At 42.7% G+C, this 7,716-nt stretch overlaps 1 pseudogene; it reads right to left on the bottom strand.

Moving 5' to 3' along the window:
• Positions 1-3,129: 3,129 nt before the first annotated feature.
• On the bottom strand, positions 3,130-5,443 carry LOC120929699 (annotated as a pseudogene).
• Positions 5,444-7,716: the final 2,273 nt, after the last annotated feature.

Genomic DNA, 7,716 nt, shown 5'->3' with positions numbered 1-7,716 from the left:
GAATCCTGCACCAGCAAGAGAAGATGAGAAACACATGAACCCATTTTGCAGGTGTTTCTTGGTATCAGCTTGCATGACCTTTTTTCTTTTGGTTAAAGTGGGGTGTAAGCCCATCCCTTGGACAGCATGGTACCTGGACATAAGTTGATAGGGCAATCATGGGACCAATGAGGGTTAGCTTGGAGGCAGATCTAGCACAGAAGACATCCATGTATTTTCAGTAGCAGTCAGGGAGTGATTTGGCAGCTAATGAGACTAGGTCAACAGGCTAATATAGACAGCGGTAAGTACAAGAGTTGCTCCAAGCCATGATCTACTGAATAATGTTTGATTTAAAACATAAGGTGCATTTTCACATGGATTAGACTGAATCCTAGCAATGCGGGTGTCTATTAGACCACCATCACAGGAATCTTTTAGCAAACATATTTTTGAATTCCATGAAAACTTCTTTTTACCATGGGTGTGGGATTTGATGAAATCCTTTCTATAAAACATCCTGTCTGCAAAACATTTTAATGCAGCAGGATTATTTTAATTGTTTGGCTGATTTATACCTGGCTGGGTAAAAAAAAAAAAAAAAAAATGTATTAGTACCTGTATGAATAATGACCACATGTGGTACTAAAATGTTTACTGCATAGGGCAGAAATGAAGATGATTTAAGGGCTTCATGTTCATTTATGAAACGACTTGGGTTTTCTTTTTATCTGGACCACAGTGTAGAATTTACCAGATCCATGTGTATAGCAAAAGATATAATATACAGTCATGGCCGAAATTGTTAGCACCCCCAAATTTTTTCCAGAAAATCAAGTATTTCTCACAGAAAAGTATTGCAGTAACATATGTTTTGCTTTACACATGTTTATTCCCTTTGTGTGTATTGGAACAAAACAAAAAAAAGGGAGGAAAAAAAGCAAATTGGACATAATGTCAAACAAAACTCCAAAAATGGTCAAAATTCTTGGCACCCTTAACTTAATATTTGGTTGCACACCCTTTGGAAAAAATAACTGAAATCAGTCGCTTCCTATAACCATCAATAAGCTTCTTACACCTCTCACCCGGAATTTTGGACCACTCTTCCTTTGCAAACTGCTCCAGGTCTCTCTTATTGGAAGGGCGCCTTTTCCCAACAGCAATTTTAAGATCTCTCCACAGGTGTTCAATGGGATTTAGATCTGGACTCATTGCTGGCCACTTTAGAACTCTCCAGCTCTTTATTACCATCCATTTCTGGGTGTTTTTTGATGTATGTTTGGGGGTCATTGTCCTGCTGGAAGACCCAAGATCTCGGACGCAAACCCAGCTTTCTGATTCTGGGCTCTACAGTGCGACCCAAAATCCTTTGGTAATCCTCAGATTTCATGATGCCTTGCACACATTCAAGGCACCCAGTGCCAGAGGCAGCAAAACATCATTGAACCTCCACCATATTTCACTGTAGGTACTGTGTTCTTTTCTTTGTAGGCCTCATTCTGTTTTCGGTAAACAGTAGAATGATGTCCTTTACCAAAAAGCTCCATCTTGGTCTCATCTGTTCATAAGATGTTTTCCCAGAAGGATTTTGGCTTACTCAAGTGAATTTTGGCAAACTGTAGTCTTGCTTTTTTATGTCTCTGTGTCAGCAGTGGGGTCCTCCTGGGTCTCCTGCCATAACGTTTCATTTCATTTAAATGTTTACAAATAGTTTGCACTGACACTGATGCTCCCTGAGCCTGCAGGACAGCTTGAATTTCTTTGGAACTTGTTTGGGGCTGCTTATCCACCATCCAGACTATGCTGCGTTGCATAGTCTGGATTAGCTACAGTGCCATGGGTTGCAAACTTCTTGATAATGTTGCGCACTGTGGACAAAGGCAAATCTAGATCTCTGGAGATGGACTTGTAACCTTATGAGTGTTGATATTTTTCCACAATTTTGGTTCTCAAGTCCTCAGGCAGTTCTCTTCTCCTCTTTCTGTTGTCCATGCTTAGTGTGGCACACACAGACACACAATGCAAAGACTAAGTGAACTTCTCTCCTTTTTATCTGCTTTCAGGTGTGATTTTTATATTGCCCACACCTGTTACTTGCCCCAGGTGAGTTTAAAGGAGCATCACATGCTTGAAACAATCTTATTTATCCACAATTTTGAAAGGGTGCCAAGAATTTTGACCAGCCCATTTTTGGAGTTTAGTGTGACAGTATGTCCAATTTGCTTTTTTCCGGTGTAACTTAACTCCGTCCGGCGCAAGGCGTTCCTAATACAAATGGGCGATTCCCATTTCCCATTAGGCGCGCTCCCGCGCCGGACGTACTGCGCATGCTCCGTCGGGTAACTTACCCGACGTGCATTGCGCTAACTGACGTCGCTCCTTTTTATCTGCTTTCAGGTGTGATTTTTATATTGCCCACACCTGTTACTTGCCCCAGGTGAGTTTAAAGGAGCATCACATGCTTGAAATTTGCGGCGGTGTAACTTAACTCCGTCCGGCGCAAGGCGTTCCTGATACAAATGGGCGATTCCCATTTAAATTAGGCGCGCTCCCGCGCCGGACGTACTGCGCATGCTCCGTCGGGTAACTTACCCGACGTGCATTGCGCTAACTGACGTCGCTCCTTTTTATCTGCTTTCAGGTGTGATTTTTATATTGCCCACACCTGTTACTTGCCCCAGGTGAGTTTAAAGGAGCATCACATGCTTGAAACAATCTTATTTATCCACAATTTTGAAAGGGTGCCAAGAATTTTGACCAGCCCATTTTTGGAGTTTAGTGTGACAGTATGTCCAATTTGCTTTTTTCCACACTTTTTTGTTTTGTTCCAATACACACAAAGGGAATAAACATGTGTATAGCAAAACATGTGTTACTGCAATACTTTTCTGTGAGAAATACTTGATTTTCTGGAAAAAGTTCTGGGGTGCCAACAATTTTGGCCATGACTGTATTGTTGCCAATGTACACATGATATTTTGGGTCATTGATTATCAGGAATAAATGATTGGCTGATTTTTTTTTTTTTCCCTGAGGGGTTTGAATACCTAAAATATTTATTTTAAGACTGGTCAACTATTCTAGTAACTTTCTACTAATGTGATTATATTTCTGGCATAAATTTGAACCTTATTAATATTCCCAAGGTCACTGACCTGTTAGGGAAAAGAACACCTTACCATACAATCCCAGTAGGAATTGAGTATAATTGCTGAACCCATTAGAGTCAGTATATACTGTATGGATATAAACATGGATATAAACATTGAGAACATCACCTTCCAAGCAAACCTCTCAACCTTTTCCAGGGGACATAAATATGGTATGATCTTCCTGTCTAACCCTTCTAGGGGAATTGGAGTTACCTGTACAAAGGTGCCATCTAGAATTTAATTATTCCATGAGATGGATCTCAACTATATTTACTGTTTGAGAGAGAACTGAGAAGGTTCATATTTATGGCCTTGTTACTTGAGACCATATACCATTTATTTTTTTAAGCGTTTTCTAAAAACGTACTATTTATTTTTTAAACTTACGAAATATTTATTGCAGAATTTTTTTCCATGAGCATTGCTTGTTTCTTTGCAACTTCTGCCATAATTGCTTGCTTCTCCCTGATATGGGTGGCTGTTAAGTCATTCATATCCTCTTCGTGTTTCTTGTTTAAATCTTGCTCATGTACCCTAATTTGTTGATTGGCTTCGCTACGTATTCTAAGGATCTATTTTCCCTTAAACTCTAGTTCCTTAGTTAAAGTGTTTATGCTTTCATGTAGTATCATCAGCTCCTTATTGAGATTAACCACATGCTGTTCTTGATGTCTGAGCTTTTCAAGCTCTGCTTTTCGCCCTAAAAGCTCAGATTCCTGACGTCTGCTAAGATCCATGGGCCAGATCCACAGCCGCCGAGCGCAACTTAACTTTTCAGAGTTAAGTTACACTGCCGCAAATCTCCCAAGTTAGGTGCCGATCCACAAAGCACTTTCCTGGAAATTTGCGGCGGTGTAACTTAACTCCGTCCGGCGCAAGACGTTCCTAATACAAATGGGCGATTCCCATTTAAATTAGGCGCGCTCCCGCGCCGGACGTACTGCGCATGCTCCGTCGGGTAACTTACCCGACGTGCATTGCGCTAACTGACGTCGCTCCGACGTCATTTGCTTAGACGTTAACGTAAATGGCGTCCAGCGCCATTCACGAACGTCTTACGCAAACGACGTAGAGTTGAAAATTTAGACGCGGGAACGACGGCCATACTTAATAGGGCTTAGTCAAATAGGACTCAGCCCTATTTTTACGCGGCGTAACACGGCGTAGATTTAGCGCGACGGGCCCGTCGGAACGTTCGTGGATCGCCGTAAGTGTTCATTTGCATATTCTAGGCCGGCCGCAATGGCCTCGCCACCTAGCGGCCGGCCTAGAATTGCATCCTTAAGATCCTACAGTGTAATTCAATTACACATGTCGGATCTTCTGCCTATCTATTTTAAAACTGATTCTATGGATCAGTTCCATAGATAGAAACAGGGATATGACGGCGTATCAGTAGATACGCCGGCGTATCCCTTTTGTGGATTACCCCCCTTATTTCTTTCAAGTTCGTCTGCAGTAGCTTCCATTTCCTGATGATGATGGTTCCTTAACTGGTCAATGGCTGCTGCATGTTGATGATTAAGCTTAGAGCGCAGGGATGCTAGCATGGCTTTGCCTTCATCTTCCAACTCAAAGCGCAAGGTTTGCAACTCCTGTTCCATCTCCACTTGCAGCATGTCCATGACCTGCTTGTGGGCATCTTTTACAGACTGGAGCTCTTCTGAGTATTTTTGATGCAAGCGGTCTTCCAGATCTCTTTGCTCTTGGTCCTTTTCTTCCTCCATACTTTGGAATGCCAACATGTGTGCTTCTTGCAGTGACTTCTGCCTCTGCTGGTGTTCCTCCTCCAATTCTTGAAGCTCTCGAGTGAGGCGTTGTCGCTCTTGACTAAACTGTGACTGCAGTTGCTGCAAAGCATTCTGAGACTGGCACAGCTGCATTTCTAGGTTCTGCTTCAGCAGTGAGATCTGGTCTAGAAGGTCCTCCACTTTCTTTTGCCAGCCGTCCTTTGCTGTATTTATTTCTGGCTTCTTCATTTGCAGGAGCTGAGCCATTGCAGCCTTCTTGTCTTCATCATGTTGTATCTTCAGCTCTTCTCGAAGCTTACTGCATTCTTGCCTGAGGGTCTCAGTCCATTTCAGTTCAAGATCTCGTGCTACTTTGTCTATCTTCAGTCTCTCTTCTTCTCGCATGGCAGATATCACCGAATCATGCTTTTATCTTTCATTTTCCAGCCCCCCCTGAACAGCAAATAAGGAATCGCTGGTCTCTCTCAGTCTTTCTCGTGTCACATCCAGCTCATTTTGAAGTCTGTCTTGAGCATCTTTCAGACTTGTAATATGGCACTCAGCAGAGCCATATACCATTTTAATAAAATCACAATAGGATTTAATCTTTTAAGGAGATCGATATCAATAATTAATCGATCGTAGGGCACATTAACTATAAATGCAGGAATGTAAATTACTTTATTTCCTAAGTTAAAGTTCAATTGGGTTTTCCCTTATGATTTCAGGGCAGTGCCTAAAATATTTACAAAGTCAGCTTTAAAAATAGTTTCAGCTATCAGGAAAAAAAAAATCTTGCATTTATTAGAAATATTTCTGAAAAATTGTTGCTTGGATATTTATCCAATAACTTATTATGGTATCCTGCTTTTCTACAATACCTGTAAGGAACAAAATATATAAAAAAACATATTTGAAATGATATATAACAGTTGTTTCACGTTTGCCTGCTGTGTAAGGAGGAGCAGGTTGGCTCCACCTTTGCATCACACAGACAGCATTCCTAAAGACTGTCAGATTCTGCACACCAAAGTTTTGGCTGCAAGATCAAATCTTTCTCCCCCCCCCCTTGTTCTTGCAAAGGATTGGTCGAACTCATTTTAGAAAGAGAAGAAAAAATATACACACACACACACACATTAGCGTTGCTTTGCTTATGTGTTTTTTTTTGGTCAATTACAGACATTTAATATTTTAACACCTTAGCTTTTCACTTTTTAGTTTTAGACAGAGTTCTAGAACTGGGTGTAACTTTCCTCTGATTGGGAGGACTGGAGTTTTTAACCACTTCCATACAGGGCACTTATACACCTTCCCGCCCAGACCAATTTTTAGCTTTCAGCGCTGTTGCACTTTGAATGACATATGCGCGGTCGTGCTACACTGTACCCAAACTAAATTTTTATCATTTTGTACCCACAAATAGAGCTTTCTTTTGGTGGTATTTTATCACCTCTGGGATATTTATTTTCTGCAAAAGAAATAAAAAAATGTACGAAAATTTAGAAAAAAAAAGTATTTTTTTGTTTCTGTATAAAACATTGTAAATAAGTACGTTTTCTCCTTCACTGATGGGCACTGATGGTACTGCACTGACAGGCACTGATAAGGCGGCACTGATGGGCACCAATGAGGTGGCACTGATGTGGTGGCATTGATGGGCACTAATATGCAGCACTGATGGGCAGCACGGATGGGCACTGATAGGCGGCACGGATAGGCGGCATTGATGGGCATGGATAGGCGGCATGGATGGACACGGATAGGTGGCACAGATGGGCACAGATAGGAGGCACGGCTGGGCACAGATAGGCAGCACGGATGGGCACAGATAGGTGGCACGGACGGGGCACGGGTGGGCACTGATAGGCGGCATGGATGGGCACTGATAGGTGGCACGGATGGGCATAGATGGGCACTATTGTATGTGTTGTACTAATGGATGCCAATCAGTGCCAAACAATGCTTGCCAATCAGTGATGCCCATTGTGGGCACTGATTGGCATCCATTGCGGCACTGATTGGCATCCATTTTTTGTGTCCTCCTCATCCCTGGTGGTCTAGGGTGGCATCCTTTTTTATTTTTATTTTTTTATCCCTGGTGGTCTATATGGCCATCCCTGGTGGTCCCGTTGGCATCCCTGGTGGTCCAGTGGGCATCCTCGGGGGGGGGGGGCTGTGCTGATAATCGATCAGCACAAACCCCCCCTGTCACAGGAGCAGCCGATCGGCTCTCCTCTACTCGCGTCTAACAGACGCGAGTGAGGAAAAGCCGATTACCGGCTTTTCCTATTTACATCGTGATCAGCCGTGATTGGACACGGCTGATCGTGTGATAAAGAGTCTCCGTGAGAGACTCTTTACCTTGATCCGTGTTGCGGAGTGTCAGACTGACACCCTGAAAACAACGATCGCCGCGATGCGCGCCCCCGGGGGCGTGCAGCGGCTCAGAATCCTGAGGACGTCATATGTCGTCCAGTCAGGATTCTACAACCACTTTGCTGACGTCAATATGTCATTGGCGGGCGGCAAGTGGTTAAACAACTCCAGCATAATTACATTTTGGAGCATCAATTTGTCCCTGCCTTTTTAAACTGAGCCTCAGCTATTATCTGAGCTGGCTTTTTAAATTTATCCTGAGGCCTCCCACTGTTCTGTAGAACAGCAAAAAGGGTGGTCTGGTGCTCTCTTTTATTAGCCAATCCAAACCATTTTTGGGATGTAATCCCATGCCATAACAACTTTTATTTCATTTGTCAAAGCCTCATAAAACAGTTAGTAAAAATTCATGGCTCTCAAAATCTGGGTTTTTCTCAGCCAAGCTATAGGCCTTCTTGAGAACTTTAAAAAAT

Source organism: Rana temporaria, chromosome 1 (assembly GCF_905171775.1).
Source record: "Rana temporaria chromosome 1, aRanTem1.1, whole genome shotgun sequence".
Classification (NCBI taxonomy): Eukaryota; Metazoa; Chordata; class Amphibia; order Anura; family Ranidae; genus Rana; species Rana temporaria.
Note: the sequence above shows the minus strand (reverse complement) of the source record. Positions and strands in the feature narration are given on the sequence as shown.